The sequence below is a fragment of the Mustela erminea genome, chromosome 19 (assembly GCF_009829155.1).
Source record: "Mustela erminea isolate mMusErm1 chromosome 19, mMusErm1.Pri, whole genome shotgun sequence".
In the NCBI taxonomy this organism is placed as follows: domain Eukaryota; kingdom Metazoa; phylum Chordata; class Mammalia; order Carnivora; family Mustelidae; genus Mustela; species Mustela erminea.
Window position 1 is genome coordinate 52,803,524 of NC_045632.1, and position 21,364 is coordinate 52,824,887.

At 45.1% G+C, this 21,364-nt stretch overlaps 1 long non-coding RNA gene across 1 annotated transcript; it reads left to right on the plus strand.

The window, feature by feature from the left end:
• The first annotated feature begins 138 nt into the window (after positions 1-138).
• Positions 139-21,106, plus strand: LOC116580305. Its single transcript, XR_004281595.1, has 3 exons — positions 139-221; positions 1,478-1,586; positions 20,776-21,106. It is a non-coding gene; the product is annotated as an uncharacterized LOC116580305 (long non-coding RNA).
• The last annotated feature ends 258 nt before the right edge of the window (positions 21,107-21,364 follow it).

Here is a 21,364-nt window from a genome sequence, read left to right on the forward strand (position 1 = left end):
AAGGCAGAGTCAGAGGGAGAAGCAGGCTCCCTGCGGAGCAAGGAGCCCGATGTGGGACTCGATCCCAGGATGCTGGGATCATGACCTGAGCCGAAGGCAGCTGCATAACCAACTGAGCCACCCAGGCGTCCCGAAAATAGGAACTTTTGACAGGCACAGCATGCAGTATGGATGTCGCGGATTGTTCTGGGCGATCCCACTATCTTTGCCTGTTTCTGCTGGTAATTAAACTTGTCCTCTACCGCTAAACTTCTTGGTGAAAACATCTTAGCAGACATGTTCTTACCCTTGCCTAGTGCACACGCCTTCCGGCATGGGGTGTCTCTGATACTCGTACAAAGGAATCAAATGCGTATATCTAAATGCAAGCATACTCAAAGATCAATTGTATTCAATAATAATGAGTGTGTTTCTCATCTTTAAAATTCCTGCAAGAGTAGTTTTCCTTTGCTGTGTGAATTAGCAAAGTAGGAACAGATGAAGTCAATTGTCAATGGATCAAATGCAGGTACATATTACAGAGACGGATCACAACGTTGGGGGCTGCTTAAGTGGAAAGATAAATCCCTCCTCATAAAACGAGTATTAGTAGCAATCTGCACCAGTGCATTTAATTTTGCATATCCTTGTAAATCTTCAGAGCTCGAATGAGGTGCTTACTTCCCATTACCTCTCTCAGATCAGAAGGCTCAGGATCATCCTAAGAAATCCCTCTTTATTTTCCAAAACTGCTTTGCTTCATTCTAGAGAACTGTAGTGTCAACATTTAGGAGAACTAGTTAACAGGGGTTTTAAGAAAATGAAAGGTGCAGCCAAGTCTAGACATCCCCAAGTAAGTGGATGGGGCATACGCCTTTGGTCCAGTTGTTTTGGCCACCTTCTTAATGGACAATTTGGATCGCTGCACGGTCAATCCCCTTAATTGCCTCTGTGTTGGCCATTAAAACAAATTGAATGCGCTATGGCCAATTTGGTCTTGTCATAAAGAAATGGCCTATAGGGCCCATCGAGAAGCAGAATTTCAGCCATTATTCGATTATATCTGATCAATGGAGACAGCCTGTATGGGAAATCCAGGAGCCAGAGTAGATCATATAGGAGCCCCCAGCCTACTCTGCTGACCACATTATTAGGATCAACTGTCAACAGCAATGAAATTAGCCAGGTGGTTGACAAAGCATCACCTTATTCTGTCCCAGGGAGAGAAAAGTCAGTGCCTCATGACTTTGTCTAAAATATCTAGTCAGCAAACCAACAGGTCATCTTTTCCACTTTGAGACCTGAGTAATTTGAGAAGGAGAAAAAAATTCAAAATCTCCACTGGCTTTGACCTCTAATGTTGGTATAAAAATAGACCAGATGCTGCATTCATCGTGATTAATGCTGGGTAAAGGTAATTTAAACGGGGCCTAATTTTCTTATTTTTCTAGATCTCATCTCCATGTACTGTACATTTCCTTGCCTTTGCTTATCACAGAGGCCTCAGGATCTTCATTTGGGACCTCCACTGCTGGGACTGTCATCTGAAGTCACCTTGGCCTTCAGCATCTTTGTGAAGTTAGACAAGAAGAATGACCTTTAATGAGGTATTGCTGGATTATACTTTCAATTTTTAAGCCAAGGAGAAATAACTGTGGGCAGTATTTGCTGGACATTTGTTATATGCTAGGTGCTAACGTCAGCATTTTAAATATATTGTTTCATTTAATTTTCAGTTGACCCTGAGAGGTTGGTTCTGGTATCTCTACCGTATAGATGAGGAAACTCTTCCTTAGAGTTTAAAACTAGTCAAGGTCAAGGTCATCCCATAGCATCAGGATCAGAATGGAACTCTTGGCCTGACTTCAAAGCTTGTACTATCATATACGGTATTGTTCTAAATACCATTGACTGCTCTCAGCCAGGGGTCCTAAGTTCATAGGATGCTTATCAATGTGATAGGAACCAAAATGAAATGACTGCCACCAACAGATATTGATTGTTACTATTCTAGTTGGGCTAGAGACCCCGTGGAAATGTAAAATGCTGATGTAGGACATCCAGGGGTCATCATGAAGGTGGCCCATACCAGGATGTAGTGGGCCATAGTACATTGTGAGACACCATAAGGGCATAGCTAGAACTACCTCTGTCATACCAGCTATCTCCTAGGGGTCAGTGGCATGATTTGATTAGAAATGAAAAGAGCCATAGTGGCTCTAAAAGAGGAAAAGGAGTAGAAAAATGACACATGGCAGAGAAATAGAGCTACTAGTATAATGTCTGGGCTTAGTGGGGCATGTAGAGAGGGACTGGGATTGGAGAACTCAACTTGGGAAGAAAATAGGCAGAAAGGGAGATGGTAAGATAGACGTATTAGGTGAATAGACATATGCAGACACCAAGAAAAGAATGATGGTTAGAGATTGAGTGGATCTAAAGACTAATGGGAGAGTGAATACCGAATCAAGGAGTCAGTGAGATTCAAGGAGTGAGAAAATATCTTAGTTCGAATGCTAGTCACAGTAACAGCTTCTGTCACCATGACTACCACCACCATCACCGCCATCATCACCACCACCACCATAACCATCAACATCATCACCATGACCATCATCATCACCCTCATCATTACCACTGCCATCATCACCATCATCACCATCACTGCCATCACCATCATTATCAGCACCACCCTCAGCATTGCTACAACCAAGACCACAAGGGCATCCAAATTACGGTGGGCTTTCTGTGGACCAGATGTAGTATTTGATGTGTACTTATTTAATCCTCATACAACAATTTGTTTTCTTCAGATGAGAAAAGGGAGGTTTAGAGAATTCTAGAAATTTTCTGAAGGACAGATATTTACTAAAGCATGGAATTTTCCTTTTACCATTAATTTTAACTATTTCAGAGAAGACAAATACAGAAAAATTGAGCACAGCTAAAGAATTAAATAAAACTCAAGCCTTCACTATCTGGGTCAGTCTTTGGTGGAGCTGATCAGTCTTTGGAGTCTCATCCAGCAATCCTAACCAAGTCTGATATTTCATGTGTTTTGCCCAGTGTTTGGGTCCTGGTGGTAAGCTACCAGCATCTGGGAAGTCAGTTGTCAGTGTGGAGCTGCTTGTAAGCTAACACTCCCCTGGGTGTGGTCTAATCTGTCTTTGGGAAGACCACTCTTTCCTCCCCCAAAAACCGCTCCTTCAAGTTGTCCACCACCTCCATCCGGAGTCAGGTCAAGTACAGAAAGGGGATTATCTTTTAATGGCTGCTATTTGCATGGATTCATTGTCCCTCTCTGGGTGTAGCTGAAGTTCTTAGTGAGGACTGCAGAGAATGACGCCCATACAGCTTGACATACTGGTCAGTAATCTGTTTATTTTCTTTTCTCTTTCCTGCTAGAATTCATTGTTTTCATGTGTTTGGAAAGAGGGACTCTCTTCATCATTTCTAGCTTAATGCTAGACTTCCACAATCCACAAACTCTGTCTTAGAGAGCCTGGGAGATGGGACAGTGTTTGATTTTCAGAAGCAGAAGGCATAGAGCATTTAGTTCAGTTTGTTTACATGAGAAAACTGAGACTCAAACATTTGGAATGCACAGACCTAACTGAAGGTGAATTTTTTAGCCTTTTTTTTTTTTTTAAAGATTTTATTTATTTACTTGAGAGAGAGAGAGAGAGTGTGTGCATATGTGAGAAAGCATAAGAGAGAGCCCGTGAGCTGGGGGTGGTGGGCAGAGGAAGAGGGGTAGGGAAAAGCAGATTACCTGCTGAGCAGGGAGCCCAGTGTGAGGCTTGATCCCAGGACCTCGGGACTATGACCTGAGCTGATGGCAGATGCTTAACTGACTGAGCCACCCGCACACCCCATGGAGGTGAATTTTTTAGAGAGTTATGTTAAATGTTTGATAGATTTAGAAGCTTTACGTCTCTTAATCTTTGGGGATTGATAAACCTCAAATCAGAGATGCATCTTAGGAGGGGAAGGAAAAAAGAAATGATCAACCCCTTTTGGTAGATGGGGGTAGTCACAACTTCCCTGCAACTAAGTTTTAAAAAAATTGTAATTTGTAAATGGGTAAGTTACAAAAGGACGATTCATTATATAAACCAAGATGCTGCAGAATTACTTTATTTTTCTTTCCTTCTTTCTTTTTTAAGATTTTATTTATTTGAGAGAGAGACAGAGAGAGAGCAAGTACATGAGAAAGCACAAGTTAGATGGAGGAGCAGAGGGAGAGGGAAAAGCAGACTCCTTATTAAGCAGGAAGCCCAATGCAGGAAACTGGACCCCAGGACATTGAGATTATGATCTGAGCCAAAGGCAGACACATAATCCACTGAGCCACCCAGGCATCCCCCGAACGCAACTGAATTTTAAATCACATAGATTTACCAATAATCAATTACATGCAACTTTTCAGCAAAGTGATCACTACTTAGAGCAAGAGCAATCTTCATTTCAAGCTGTGTCTGGGGCCCTTTTCGAGGGCGAGGATGTTATTATGGGTTCAGTTGTGGGTGTTTGTGTGTAGATATGTTTTTGGCAAAGGTGGGGTTCAGAGGACCAGGATGTTTTGAGGGAGATTTCTCCCTCTCTAAGCCAACAAATGAACTGAGTATGGGTCTGTTCCTTTATGGTCCTGGAAAAAAAAGGACATCATTCACCTTTTTGATTTTTGGAAGAGTAACGTAGTGGGTCACAAAACAGGTGTTGGAATCAAGAGGCCAGTATTGGAGACCAACCAGTTAGTTGACTTTGCAGAAGTCCTCTGCCTTCACTGGGCCTTAAGTTTCCTTATCTGCAAACTGGGGATCATAATCCTGGACACTATTAGGATTAAACAAGATGAGATACAAATGTGCAAAATGATGTAAAAGTCCAAGTGTCTGACAAAATAAATATTTCATGAAATGACATAAGCCAGACACTTAATAAGCATGTTGAAAAACACGGAGATTTAACTATTTACACTAATTGGTGCAAGACTTAAATCCAGAATAAATCAGAAGTGCAACACGCAATAAGGAATGCGCTTTATTTGCTAGGTGAATATTAAGACTTTGGAGAACCCCAAAGAATTTTTTTTACGTGAGAAAAATGGTTCTTCATTCCTGAAACTCACTACCCAGAGGTCCCCACAGGTGGGGGTATGGTTTCTCCTTAGCTGGATTTTTCTTGCCAAATGAGATATTGGAGCACATGATCAAAATGATCTGTGCTGGTGCTTAGGTGGTGTCATGTCCCATAAGAGAATAGATATATCAAGACTTGGTGGGGGGGGGCGCCTGGGTGGCTCAGTGGGTAAAGCCTCTGCCTTCATTCAGCTCAGGTCATGATCTCAGGGTCCTGGGATCGAGCCCCACATCGGGCTCTCTGCTCAGTGGGAAGCCTGCTTCACCTTCTCTCTCTGCCTGCCTCTCTGCCTGCTTGTGATCTCTCTCTCTGTGTCAAATAAATAAATAAAAAATCTTTAAAAAAAAAAAAAAAAGACTTGGGGGCCCACAGGCTTAGCCACATGGTAGTGGAGACCCAGGACCCAGACTGTCTAGACCGGTTCTAGAGGAATTAATTGATAGGAGAAAGCCGCTGCCCACGTGAGAGTCTGGGCATAGCTGTGGGCTGCTCGAAATCCTCTCCTGTGGGGTTAGTCATTTAGAACCAGCTAGGACACTCTGCATGTCTGTCCCCTCTGCAAAACCTGCGGTGGACTACCAGAACCCCGTAGAACTGCTGTTCAAGGCCTTCCTGCAGGGAGGCTCAAGGCTTGACCTCCTTGCCAATGCATGGCTTCTGCAGCAGCTAGCCTTTCTCATCAGTGCCCTCCGACTTCCCCAGCGCGGGTGTCACTGCCAGAGATCCTTATTTGGAGCAGTTTCTCAGTTGCCACCCCTTCCTATCCCTGATATAACCCCAGATGGCCATCGCACACTGCTTTCAACACTGCCTTATTCTAAAAAAAAAAAAAAACAACGTTGGGCATCCAAGTTCTATTGATCTCCTTCATGATTCGATCTCCATTTTTAGGGACTTTGTCTGTACGTTGGGGATAATAATGCTAACATCGCTGGATCATTGCTCCCCGAGGCAGGGACCATGGCTGACTCATCTCTGAATGCCAGGCACCTGGTAGAATGCATGGTGTGGAGGAAACATTCAGTCCGCGAGGAGGAATTGGACGTAGGCAGGGATTTCCTCACCTGTCCCATCCCCATGTCGTGTTTCCCATTTATCTTTGGGATTCTTCGAAATGTATTCCTCTTCAACAGGAAGGTGTCTAAACCATATGAACCCTTCGTATTCGTACCCCGAAGCTGCCAAAGCAAACTCTCGCAAAGTGGCTTAAAACAACAGAAATCTATTCTCTCACAGTGCTGGGGGCTCGAAGTCTGAAAGCAAGGTGCTGGCAGGGTCCTGCTCTCTCTGAAGGCTCAAGGGCAGGATCCGTTCTGTGGCTTTGTCATGGCTTCTGCTGTGGCTGACCAGGCATCCCTGGTTTCCCTTGTTCATTTCTGCCTCCGCGGTCCGCTGGCCTTCTCCCCGCGGGTTTTCATGCCGTCTCCCCTGTGAGGCTCTATGTCTTCAGGTGGCCCTTGTCTGTGTGTCTGTCTCTGTGCCTCTTCTCCTTTTTCTTGTGAGGACACCAGTCTTGTCAGAGGAAGGGCCAACTCTACTCCACTGTGACTTCATCCTAACCCGCATCTTAATTATGTCTGCAAAAACCCTTTTTCCAAATAAGGTCACATTCTCAGGTACCGGAGTGAGGACTTTTGGAGTCCACATCCCTTTTGGAGACACAGTTCAACGCACTATGGTCTTGGACTAGCTGCTCCCTGACCTAGAGGCTCAGCTTCTGCATCTGTAAAAGGGGGATAATCTTGCCTACCTCACTGAGGTCTGCTGGGGATTAGGTGAGGTAAGGCTCAGTGCCTTGTACGCCCAAGGCTTACCTAGAACCTGTCTTCCTCTTCCTTTCTAGCCAGCTGCCTCCAGTGTCATATGTGAACAATGAAGGAAGTTCTAGTAGGTAGAATTTGGGTCCACAGGACAAATGAAGGCACAACACTATATGCATTCTGGCAGAGCCACTTCCTCCCCGCTGAGGGTTAGGACTTCTCTGCTCAACTTACTCTCCTCTATGTAGGACACAGGGGCCAGACTCCATCAACTGACTCTAATAAAACTTTCGGGTGATCCTAGGACACAAGGCCGAGATGTGTGTTTGGCTGTCTATCCCTGTCATGAGTGGTTGTTTTTTCATGGTCAAAACAAATAAATACATAAAAAGTGCCTGAAACCTATAGGGAATCAAGTTTCTAAACTGTGTTCTTGTGGCCTGCTGACTTTCGAATCGCAGTTTAGTAATTAAAAGAAGAAAACACCAAGTTGCACTTGGCAATGAAACACAAGTTGTACCTTTGTAAAGGTCAAATGCTAGCTACGATGAGCCAGACGAGTCACACTTTATCCTAGTTAAAACAATGCTGGGTTTTGAGACTATTTATAGGATTCCACACCCCTTACCCGACCCTCTTCCTCGCAGCAGTTCGCCGTTGGAATCTGAAGTGGGGTTTTATTATTTTTTCTTTCCTTCAATTTATGAGATGACTTCCATATACTGTGGCTTGGCAGTCTGCACTCGAACGATACTAGAGCATTATCAGGGTGCCGACAGCTGCTCTAGAATAAACAAGCAGTGATGCATTGAGCTGGCAAGTCCATATGGTTTGGAAAATAAAATAAAAACATTTGTTATCATTTTTGGAGTTTTTGAACGCAACCGGCTTCGGCACCACGCTAGTGCCTCGCATGACTTTCTTTAAAAAAGAAAAAAATAAATAAATAAAATAGATAATTATAAACGGGAACATTTTGTTTTGCTAGGGAGAGTGGTTTACTGTGTGGACGGGGCGAGAAGCCTCGATTTCTAGCAGATGTGCCTCATCTCTTGTTCAGGGTCCCGTGATAGCTCTGATTTGGCTAAAGCCTAATGACTGGATTCGGGGAACCGATGAAATCTTCTCCGGCTTATCATCCCAGCCACTGCCTCGCGGTGGTACTGGCTGCAGACTCGGGCTCTCTGGCCCCCTGGAGTAGGAAATCCCTTCTGGCCCCACGCCGCTCCCCTGGGAGACTGTCAGAAGGGCAGAAAGGGAAGGGGACACCTGAAAAGTTACAGGAGCTCTTTCTCCCAGAAAGGCAAGTCCAGGATTGTGTTAGGTAGTACAAGGTCATATGCTTTCATTTTTAAATGTAGTAGTAATAGTAACACTAAAGACTAACAATCATGGAGGTTAAGGCCGGCTTTTGGAAAGCACTTCCCTATTTACAAAGCACCTGGGATTACATAGTCCCATTTGGGGTTCCGGGCAGCAAGGTCTACTCCTACCCCGTTTCCTGAAGAAGTAACCTTGCCTCCTCCAGTTCGCCTCTACAGGTTCCTCCTACATGAAGGGGAGCCAGAACTCCTACTCCAGGCGTTTACTTACGATGCTTTCTGATCATCAGTGATATGAGTGGAAAGCAAACCTACAATAAGACACTTCCTCCTCCCAGTGTCATACGGAATGCTTTTGCTTCGGGGGAGGGGCCATTAGTTCATCGTAACCCGCACTGCTTCTTTCCACTGATCTGAAGCTTTGATACAGTTTCGCATGCCTTTACCTCTTTTATAAAAGTGGAAAATGAGTAATTATATAATACACGCAGATTAAAAAGTGGAAAGAATATAAAGTCTGCGAGGGCAGGGACTTGCCTCTCTGTTGGTCCCTCATGCCCGGTGCTGGGCAGAGAGCTGGCACAGAGTCTTTCTGCCTGAATCGGCTCACTTCTCTGACCTTCAGTTTTCATACCGATAAAAAGGAAACTGGATTTCCTACTCCGGAGTGCTGGGACATAATCGCTCAATAAATATGGCTTGGGTGAATAAATAAATTAATGGGTGTGCCATTTGGGGAGAGAGAATGGATAATAGCGTGGTATTCGGCATCCCTGTGCTGACAAACTGAAAAAAAAATGAAGAAGAAGAAGTCCTGATTTGTAGCAATGAGCGGTTTCCTGGTGAAAATGTTCCCTCCACGGCTGACTTCACATGGAGTTGGGGAGAGATTCGAGAGATGCGCTCCACCCGCCCCAGGGGGCGGGGCCTTCCAGCTCCAGTGTACCTTTGGCCCGCGGGTAAAGTGGTTGGAAACCAGATTCATTTCCTGTTTGTTTTCAGGAAGCTTCTTGCATCTGGGCAGGAAGATTTGGGGACTTCCAGACTGCATAAGTTGACACAATCCTCATTCTCCAGCCTAAATCCCGATATTTCCCTTTATGTTGGCAGAGGAGGGAGAAAGGCGTGAGCTGCCTGGTAGTAGGTGTGGATGGAAGACCCGATGGGCCCATCACCTGACTGTCGGCTGTGATTATCCTGCAGAGAAAGTGTGTCCTACGACCAGTTCACTGTAGTCCTGGGACACCCTCCTTCCTGGCTCCCCCTGGCCTGCAGTGCTAACCCAGGTCCTTCGGAAGGGGCCACCCCAGGTGGCAGCTTTGTGATTCCTGGCATTTCCTAGGCTTTACAAAGGCCCCGGTTTTTTTTTTTTTTTTTTTTTTCTTCCCAAGAATCATTTCCTACCACTTAGATCTACTATTTCCCATCCTCTCTTGCAAAATCGCAAGGAGAGGCATCAGCACATCTCTGTACAGTAGGCGAATATATTTGGAATGCTTATTTCTGAGGGCTGTTGAAGACGAGGACAAATTTTACACCACACAGAAGGACTGACAATAAATTCAGGAGTGGCAAATGCAACCACTGTTCTGTTTCCCTCTCGGTAAATAAATAGCTGCAAAACCTGTCCTCCACTTCCAGAGCGTCAAATCCATGGCGCCCCGTTGATTAACAATGAAAAAGTCTTTGTGAAAACAATACATTTAGAAGAGTCCTAGGGCTCGCACCAGAAGCTGACTCGGAAGGTTTGCTTTAATGTAGTGCAAATCAGAGCGAACTATGTGAAAAGAGCTTCTCCCTGAAGATACCACTTGTTTCTGCATTTGGGGAATCGTCTTCCAAACTCTCACCCAATGTGCAGCCTGAGCCAGATCCACGGTGGCTGCAAGGCCCACCTGGAGACCCCAGGGCCCACCAGGAGCCCACAGAGGGGCTGGGGCTGTGCAAGGGCAGGGCCGTCAGTCCTGTTCTAGAGCGATTTGCAACAGAGTGAGGAGTTCCCCGGGGGCTTTTGCTTTTCTTTCACACCACGGAACCCCTGCATTTGTGTGGGGCCAGCAAGAGACGGAAGTCTGGAAGGAAAGCATACAGCCCTTGGGTGGTTTGGGAGCCTGTTTCTAGCCTGGGGAATGATAGCTATTCCATAACAGCAGCACGTAGATCGATACACACAGCGACCACATTAGAAGGAAAATCAGACAAGTATTAGGAGGAGATGAAGGAGAAGGGGAGAAAAAGACCGGAGGAGGAAGGGAGGAGAGTGAGGAAAGGAAGACAAGAAAGGTTATGCTAGAAAGTTCTGCTGCCCTTTGTAAACACGTGTTTGCCCATGTTGTTCTCTCGCTTTAGAATGCCCTTCCTCCCTTTCTTCATCTGGCTAACTCGGACTCCACCTTTGGACCTCAGCCTAAGTGCTATTCCTTCAGGGATACCTTCCATGAACCCCAAGACTGGGCCACATCCCCATGTTATGGGATCTGACAAAGCCCTGTTCTTTCCTTTGTGAGTTCTCTCATGACTGTAATGACTGCAGTTCTATCCTTATGAATGTGATTTTTCAATACATGCCTGACTCACCCCCACACACCCCTGAAGTTCTAAACTAGTGAGATCCCCGAAGCCTGTGGCCATTCTTGCCTCTGAACAGGAGCGCAAGATACCCACTAAGTAGGCGAGTGATGAATGGACAGATATTTATGATAAAAATATATTTTATTATCTGAGCCTTGCTGCCTCTGTTCTGCATAGCCCTGCCCACATGCAGGCACCGCAGGCCAGCCCAATGAGATTCCCAAGAAAGGGTCTTGGTACCCCCAACTTTATGTGCCTTTTTCAGGTCCTAAGGGTGTCATCAACTTGCCAAGGAGTGCTATCAACAGTTGGGAAGCAGACCTTGGACGAGATGTCACAATCTGGTTTTTCACCATCAGGGTGTCTCCTACAGACCCCAGAGCCCAGTGGGTAGGTCTCTCTCAGGAGGGGAAAGGGAGTTTGGGAGAGGACAAAAGAAAGGCAGAAAGAGTAGTCACGACAGAAAAGATTTACGCCTGCCCCCTTCTCCTTTCTTCTCGCATTAAGGACAAGCGTCGCCTGAACACGTAAGCACAAATAGGAATATGATGAGGCATCACTTTTTCCAGGGCTGTGACTAACTCCTCAGGGGAGCGGGAGAAGCTGTCCCTCTGAGTTAGCCCTTGATGATTCCCTCAAATTCCCAGCTGCAGGAAAGCCCTGCCAATCAACCCTGGGCTTCTGCTGTGAGCTGTGTTCATTCATTCACTCCACAAATATTTTCCAAGCGTCGACCACGTGCCAGGAATCGAGGTAGGAATGATGTGTGTGAGTGAGGCATGTAGGCTCATCGGCTGTCCTGAGTTCCTGGGGTATGAGGGACTCTGTATGTGCAAACCCAGACAGTTGGCCATCCTATCTTGGATGTGAGCTTAGGAGGTAGAGTAACTTACGGTATAGAGTGTCATTCCCAAGAACCACTTGCACTGAGATCACCTGGATGAGCTGGCTAAAACGCAAATTCCCAGGCTCTGCTCCATACCTGTGGTTTAAAACCATCTGGAGGCTGGTCTAAGAATTTGCATTTGATGGACACCCCCCAGGTTCTTATTATGCGTATTTAAGTTTGAGAGTAGCTGAGCTAGTTCATAAGAACATAACCTTTGAAGTTGCTCAGACTTGAATTTAAACCCATCTTCTGCCACTGAAGACCTATGTGAATTTTCATGAATTATATAATCAATATGGGCCTCAGTTTCCTTACTTGTAAAATGGGTCTGATAATACTATCTTCATAGTGTCCTCAAAGGGATTGAATGTTAAAAATGGATTATAGTCTTATATGGTATCTCCATCAGGATTAACTGTGCATCAAATTATCATTATCAATGCTGAGACCTTTGTCCTGGTAGCTTGAGCATGGGGTTCCTACCCCTGGATTTAGGATGGTTTTATCCTTTTTGACACAATGGGGAAAGACAAGAACTTCATCAGTCTTGTTACAGAAATGCACTTGCTACAGAAATACCTCTTTCTTTTCTGCCGTCTTTCCAAGTGCATCAAGAGCTTCATCTGGCCCCTAGAAGAGGTCATGCTCTTTCACACATTTAGACTCTCATTTAATGTTTTTTTTTGTGTGTCTCAAATGTATCCTTTCCTTAGGCTGGTGATTTACTATTCATTCTTCAAAACCCAGCTAAAGTATGTCCTCTTTTGAGAAGCTGTCACTGTTCCTCTTGCTTCTTTTTTTTTTTTTAAGACTTTATTTATTTATTTGACAGACAGAGACCACAAGTAGGCAGAAAGGCAGGCAGAGAGAGAGAGAGAGAGAGAGGGGGAAGCAGGCTCCCTGCGGAGCAGAGAGCCTGATGTGGGGCTCGATCCCAGGACCCTGAGATCATGACCCGTGCTGAAGACAGCAGCCCAACCCACTGAGCCACCTAGGCGCCCCGTTCCTCTTGCTTCTTAACTCCCTCATTTTTCTACCCACTTCAGCACACAACAAATTATGGCCAGAAAATAGGATGTCTTCCCCAATTAATATGGGCCCTAGCCTACTCATGTACATCAGGGATAGCAAATTATGGCGCATGGCCAAATCCAGTTTGCTATGTATAATTATAAATAAAGCTTTATTGGAACACAGTCACCTTCATCTGTGCGCATCCTTTCTGAATGCTTTTGCACTACATGGCAGAGTTGAGTTGTGATGGAGATCTTATGACCCACAGACCAAAATACTCACATTCCAGACTTTTACAGAAAATATTTGTGGATCTCTCACCTATACAATGACCTCAGAGTCCAGCATATGACCTACCGAAGAGTAGACACGCAATAAGTATTTTAGATAGACGGGTCAGTCCATCAGTGGATAGATTATGACTCAATTACTAGCCGGACAGACTGTCTTCTCTAAATGCCTTCCTCTCAAATCCATGCGGGTTCTAGTCACCCTGGCCCCTTGGGCTTCAGTCCACAAAATGGCAGAGAACACTCAGGCCAAAGGGATGTCAAGGAGGCTCAGCTACTATTACCTGCTTCCTTTCCCCCATTTTCTCTTCTAAGAAAATACCAAGAGGTAGCTGGAATCAGGCATCCAAGAAATTTTTCCCAGGCTTGCCCACCCAGCCCTTGCCTTCCCAGTGTACCTTGCCTAGGAGGGTGGGGCCGTGCATGGCAAGAACGGTTATAGTGACTGCCTTCCGGACTTGACCTTCACTTTCACAGGGCCCTTCTTTCTTCCACTTCCACTTCCAGGGATCACTCTGCTTATTCTAGGTGGCCAATTCTGTATACAGAGTGGACAGTCTACCAACTCCTAATGATTGAGGGGCAGCAGATCCACAGGAGATGGGGGAGCTGGTGGGGGTATGAATCATTTTTCAACTAAAAATAAAATAGAAAGTCCGAGGTGGAGATGAGGCAGCATGTGGCACTTGCTGGAAGAATCGCTTGTCGCCGTCAGAGGGCCTTGAGCTTGGTCCAGGAACGAATGTGCTGTTGTTCCCTCACAGCAGCTCAGAGACCTGCACCTGAGCTCAGACCGGGGGAGCTACAAGTGGACTGAAGTCTTAACAGAATATCTGGAATAGAATTCATTGCGCACTAAATCATCATGATCAAGGCTGAGACAGTTCCTGGTAGCCAGCTCTGTCCCTGGTTCCTGCCACTTGTTGAGGTCTGGTAAGGCCAGGCAGGTGAAGCATGGGACAGCAGGGTGAGAAGCCTGTAATACAGAATCATCTTAAATATAGAGAAAGTCCATATCCTACTGAAAAGGGAAGTTCTCTATCAACGTGACTGTGAGTTTCTTTGGATACTGAGATGTCTATAGGGAGGAGAAAAGCAAAGAAGAAAGGCCTGTGGCCAGCAGGGCCAGACAGAATTGGGAGCCAGTTTCGTTCTGAGACACCAGATTGCTTCCTGTTGGAGATACCACAGCCCTGAGAGCAGGGGTAGCCACAGCAGGTTGGAGCTGGGCCAGACTTCAGGAAAACTCTTGTCTAAGCCGCTGGTTTTTACCTGAGGACACGGAAACCTGGAGACCTGGAAGAATTTGCATCACACCTGAGGGACAGCCCCAAGTCCGGTGCCCAGATGGCCCGTCCCCAACAGCATATTTGCTTCTTTGTTTGTTTGCTTCCCTTCTTTTTTTCCTTTTCTTTTTTTGCCATGGTGCTACTCACACAGACTTTCAAGGGCTCATCTCAAATTAGAGAATGTTCTGGAAAACATAAATTCTGTGCTAGGCCTATGGAGGATGTAGAGGAAATGTTTGTTGGCGATGGTGTGGAAGAAGGGGCGGGGAGCTTTTGAGCAGCATAAAGAAAATGCTTTATAGGTGAGCATCACACAGTCTTACACAGTTAACCAAACATTGACCAAATATTTAGCATTGGGTCTTCTGCATTATTTGCAACAGGCCACAAAGAACTGTGTTGTCTGGCTTTTCTCTGCACAAAGTCACAGAGCATGGGTGCCAAAGGCACACGGACCTGTGCTCAAGTGCTGACAGCCACTCATTAGACGTGTGAGCAGGGGCAAGTCCCACAGCATCACCGAGCCCTCACTCCCTCTCCCCTGCAGAGCAGGTATAGCAACAACACTCACCCCACGTGTTTATTGTGAGCCCCCAGTGAGATAATACATGAACACAGCACAAGGGGCACCCAGGGGCTCCACTTACTATTTCAATATTCCTTTTCCTACTGAGTGCAGTTCCTCCCTTAGCCCATCACCACGTCCCTCAGTAACTTCTGCCGCAGGGTCCCAAGTGGGAGTGTGTTGAATATGGATGTTCCCCCACATTCACGTCCACCTGAAACCTCAGCATGTGACCTTATTTGAAAACAGGGTCTTGGCAGATGTAATTAATTCAGGGTCTTGAGATGAGATCAGACTTGATAAGAATGGGCCCTGTATCCAATGAAGATATCCTTATCAAAGAAGAGAGGACACACAGGGAGGAGGCCATGTAAAGATGGGGGCAGAGACTGAAGTTATGTGGCCACAAGCCAAAAGGTCCCAGGAGCACCAGAAGCCACCAGGAGCACCAGAAGCCACCAGAACTGGCAAGGAAGGACCCTCCCCAGAGCCTTCTAAAGGAGCATGGCCTGCTGACTCTTGACTGCCAGCTCTCATTGTAAGGTCCCCAGTTGGCAGTAATTTGTCATGGCAGCCTCGGGAAACAAATGCAGGAGTCCAGCCCTGACTTCTTCACCCACTGCCCCATACACACTCTTGAAGACTCCTGAAAGATGGCAAGTACCCATTTTTTCAGGCCTGCGTGCCAAGGTCTTGTGTAATGTAAATAATGGAGAAGACTGCCTATCCTTGAAAAACTTGTAGGCCCAGACAATAGCAAAGTTCTGTTAAAAGAAAAAACCCGCACAACTAAACCAGACATGCAAGAGAAAAATGAAGCAACCAAATTGCATAGCTGTTTCTACTTTTCCCTGAAGGTATGGCCAACATTTCATAGGTAGCTCAGTGGCATTTTGTGGCCATGTTTTACAAGTTTGTTTTGGCGGCAATCAGGTCCCTTCCTTTTGTATGTGACTGTTCGGCCTCAGGGCTGCTTCTGTGCTCTTCTTTCTTCGTCTTGGCACAAGTCCCAGCCCCTTGGCCTGCTTCCTTTCCATTCCAGGGCGGCCACCACTGACTCTGCATCGCAGGGTCCCTATTCCCCTCAGTCGGGGGTGGGGGTTGCTCTGTATTCATTGCCTTGGAATACTGTCTAAGGGCTTCAGTGTTCATCACTATGAGAAGACAAGAGAATCAGAAAAATGGCAAAGAGATCTAATGGCCAACATTTATTGGAGGCTTCTAACAGGTCCAGGGTTTACACCATTTCATCCTCAGGAGATTCATACAGGCAGATGCTACTGTTATTATTATATTGTCCTCACTTTAAAGATCAAGATTTTGAGGGTGTAAGAAGTGAAGAGAGTTGCCTAACATCACACCATAGTTAATAAGGAAGAGGGACTTAGATGTTATTCTAAGGACTCCAGAGCTCAGATCAAGAACCAAAGTCCTGCCTATGACTTTATCAAGGTCAATATTGGTTTCCCTCCTGAACTTTTGACTTAGTTTGCAAGAGATTAACTTAGATGGTGCAATGGACTGCATGTATGTGTTCCCTTAAAATTCACATGTTGAAACCTAATCCCCGAGGTGATGGTTTTAGGTGGTTGGGGACTTTGGGAAGTGATTAGGCATGAGGGAGCAGACCTCATGAATGGGATCAATGCCCTTATAGAAGACACCCCAGATAGCTTTCACACTCCTTCTGCCCTGTGAGGACACAACAAGAAGATGACCATGTAAGAACTAACAAGTGAGCCCCCACCAGACACCAAATCTGCCGGCACCTTGATCTTGGACTACTTAGCCTCCTGAACTATGAGGAATAAACATTTGCTGGTTAAGCCCTCCAGTCTGTGGCATTTTGTTATAGCTGCTCAAATGGACCAAGACAGATGGCCATGAAGAAAAGTCCAGAACTTCTTTTGTATTTGTGAAGGTGATTCTTCTCCAGCCTCTCAGCTCCTTCTCTAAAAATCTGATCAGTGTTAAATAATTATGGCCAACTAGATTCTATTTAGCAGGACTTCTGTTTGGGAGATCTCTCTGAGGACCTGGAGATCAAGAAGAAATGTGCTCCTGGACCTCTGCAACAGTGGATGCTTTTTTGCTGACTGGTTATTTCCTAGAACACATTCTAGGCAATAGGTGATCCTTGTTGGGGGGAAATGTTTCCATGAGCAAAGACTTTCAGAAAACCCTGAGATAAAGGTTTTGTGACTTTAGAAAGTTTAGTTTGCTCACATAATTAAGGAACCTCTAAGAAGGGGCAATAATATACATCCATTATTTGGTAAAAGAGCCCTCTTTTCATGGAGGGTACCATAGTGCACACTCTGGCTACTACTGCCCTGGCTACTTCTCTTACACCAGGCATTTTCTTCTTTGTGACTTAGGGAGGCACGTCCACTATATATTTCCTGGGAGTTCATTATTTTCAAAGCCTGATCTATGTAAATATCAAGTCACTTACAAGACATGGCAGGCCTTAGTGGTGATGAAATCTACAACGACTTCATCTTTTCCATAATCACTCAAATGAGTTCTGAAGTGTGGGCCTTTGGCTGTTGGAAAATAGGAAACAGAGTCAAGCCTGGCTCTATCTTGAATTGTATGTGACAGCTCCGGCTCAGTTTCAGTAACAAGAAATGTGTTGAGCTAAAAATATTCTAAGCAGATGTAAATCTGGGAGATGTGACTGAAACACACCCAGCTTCTCATTCGTTCTGCTTCAAGTGTGTCCCAGTGCACCATTGCCACAACTCCAGGCAACCACAGTACCCCATACAAACAGTTTGTTGTGTATGTGCACTTCTGATGCACCTGGAGATGGTTTGGTGGAGAACACCCAGCATCAGCCAGGCACCATGGCTCCTGGCAGCCCCAGAGTGGGCAGACAAAAATCAATTCGACTGCAGGAGAGGTGTTAGCTTCTCATAAGCAAATGCCTACGCAGGGGTCCAATTTTTTTCAGTATTCTTCTCTATTATCAAGATCTCGATTCCATCCTGTGAGACGAAGACACATTACTCCCAAGATTCCATGGGAGATCTGGTCCTCCACTTGGTCCGAGAGAACCAGCAGCCCATGGGCAATGGTAGAATCTCCCGTTCATGCAAAACAGTGACATTTGGGATGCCTTTGGGGGTTATGGTCTTGTTCGGAAACTGAATCCTTGTAAGAAGTCTCTCAACTCATCTATAAGAGATGAAAACTAATGTTCATCTTTTACAGAATGAGAATAAAAACAACTACTGTAGTTCACTAAATATACCCTATATGTCAAGCATGACAGCCAATAGCAGCTAATCTCATTTATTGGCCTCTGTTATTGAGCTTCCACCAATATGGCACCCTAGTGAACTGGAACTTGTTTTCACATGTTGGTGGAGACAATATAAGATTTCACATCTTTTCTTTACATCTTGGGGTCTTCTAGGAATCTGATAGCATGTGTGAGACTTACCCTGGGAAAACTGAGTTATTCTCACTCCAAGTTTTCCTGAGGATAACTCCTCATGGGATCAGATTCCTTGGAAAAAAGAAGGGACACCATGAACTTACAGTGCTTTCCAAATGGATATGATTTGTGGGCTGGGGACTGGGAGCTGGCAAGGAGGGTCTCTGGTTTGATCCTGACACAGCCCTTTGAGGAGGGAACTCAGATCATTGTTAAGGAGAGCCTGAGCATAGAGCCCAGTCGTAGCCAACTGAAGTCCAACTCTCAAATACTCTACCAGATTCCACTGGGGAAGCCCAGACTTGGGAGTGAGGCATGAAAGAATGTGATTTCCAGCTCTGTCACTCACATAGTTGACTTCAGTGCTATAAGCCTTCTTTTCTTCCTCTCTAACATGGGGATGATCAAGTCTAGACAGTCAGAGTAGGTGTGAGGTCATAGCGACACACTGCACATAAAGCACTTAGCTCATAGTGGAGGCTAAACACCTGACAGCTTCCACAGCTGTTGACAAAGGCAACAGTTGCCATGAGCATTATCAACCTATCTTTTACATTCTGAATGAATTCATGGCCCTTCTTGTCTCTGAGTGTTAAAGGCCTTGCCAGGAAGAGTGGCAACATCTCAGACTAAATCAGTCTAAGCAGGGACTCAGCCACACTGCGTTCCCGAAGCTGGGCCTGGACCTGTGAGTCACACAGCCTTCTCCATGTGGACACCGCAGCAAATCACTTTTCCCATTATGAACAACCAGACACACTCCACTGTGGTGATGGAAAGCAATTATGAATGTAAATGATCTAACCAGACATGGATTCCACCAAGGTTTAACCCCTGGTTTCCTTTTTTACACAATAATCACGCACTGTCCCATGGCAGCCCGCTGAGGGAGAATCATTACAGAGAATTATGTGATCCATCTGCCCATCGAACCACAGGCTGGGGTTCAGACTGGGGCAAGGCACATCTGGCTTTACTTTGGGCTCTGGTGACACCAGGAACATGGATAAATGTCCTGCCTTAAGTATGGGGTATTCCAGATCCAGGAACAAATGTCTTGTAGGCTGTGTTCTCCTTTTTCCAAGCCAAGCTCAGAGGTTTCCATTCTGATGTGGATATGGCCACAGTATCATTACTATTCACAGCACTCATATTTCCCCCCTGCCCCTCCTCGATGTCTTCCCCTCAAAACCCAGCAATCTAAGCTCTGGTCTGGACAGGCCAGTGTGGCTCCAGCTATAATGTTACTCCCTTTGTGATTGCTGTTCATACTATTACAACCACTACTTCTAATACTACTGATATGATGACTAGTTACCCTTACACTGTGCCAAGCACTGAGCTACCCACATACATTTTTCTCATTCGATCCCTGTGAGGCCATACCAGTATTATTCCCACTTCCTAGGTATGTAGACTGAAACTCGACGAGGTTAAGATAATGTGTCCAGCACTGTGTCTCCCAGCTAATACACAGCAAAGCCAGTTCTCATGGCTCCCGAGTTTAAGCTCATACTGCTCTATGGTAATTGTCCTCTGAGCTGAGAGGTCCACATGACAAACACCACGGTAGCTGAACTGACTCTATTAATATAATACCTCGAAAACACACCCAAAGATGCTTGCTGATAGTTTAAAAGAAGTAAGAAGACTGTGCTAATGAATAAAGAGGGATACAAACTTTCATTAAAAAGTAATAAATATGTATATAGTTAAAGAATCCTGACATTTGCTGCCATTTAAATTTTTTAAATGAAGAATAATATACATATAGCCAAGAACGTCAAGTGCACTAATCTTGTGTCCATGGCTTTGATGGCAGGTACTACTTAAGCACTCACCATTGGCAACCAGTTACGATGCATCTCCAGGTCTCCAGAGGGCTCCCCATGTTCCTTCTCAACACAGTCTCCTGTCCCAATCACTCTTCTCACTTCCACTATCATTGATTAGTGTTGCCTGTTTTTCATCTTTCTGTAACTGGAATTATATAGTTTGTGCCCTTTTGTGTCCACTTTTCCTCACTCACCAAAATATCTCTGAGATCCTTCCAGATGCATTTGAAATGGATATTACTATTGTACCCGTCATTTGTTCTTTTTAACCACTATATAGTATTCCATCGAATGGAGAAAACACACCCACTTATCTTCTCACTAAGGTGAGTACATCTTCTAGAAACATTCTGTGTATGTCTGCTTTGAACATATGCTGCCATTTTTATTGGGTAATATTCCTAGGAATATAGATCCTGGATTATAGGGCAGGTGTGTGCTCTGTTTTCATAGAAACTGCAAATGCATTTCCAAAGGAGCCTTACTATCGCAGATCTTCACCAACACGGTGTGCGAGCTCCTTTCACATCCTGGCCAGCACGTAGTAATGTTCAGACATTTATTTCTGATGAACCCCTTATGCTTTTTCCACTTTATAAAAGAAAGGCTAAATTGTGTCTCTGAAATGAATCACATACCATTTAATGTTTGTTTGTTTGTTTGTTTGTTTCCTCCAGCAAAAAAATCGACAACGAAGTCTGCTGGCATTTATAGGTCCGTCCCTGAGGAGGGGGGAGATGAGAAGACAGGGACTGAAGACAGCGGGCTTTAGGGAAAAGGACCTTCAAGTCAGAATGGAACATAGAGGAACAGAATCATTATGGAAAGTCTACAACCAAAGTTTTATTTCATGCATGCATAATCCTGGGTTTATTACAGCCCCCAATTCATATTTTACAAAGAGACAAGTTCAATGACTGATTCTTTGCCATATACTTAATGAGCTGATGCATATATCCCAATTTACCCAAGTCATCAGATGGCAAATGTTTTATTTAGCCTGAACCATTAAATATTCATTGAGCCACTCCGTGGTTTACTCATTTATTCATTCCTTCATTCATTCACAAAACAAACATTTATTAAGCTCCCAGGGTGTGCCAGGCACTGTGTTCTGCCTGGGGACATGTCACCAAATAAAACCAGGATATAGGTGCTGCCTGGAAAGACATGACACGAAGCCAGCAAATAGAATATGGCTTGCTATGCTTAATGACGGGGGAAGGCAGTGTTCTATTATTCATTCCTCCAACAAGCACCTAATGA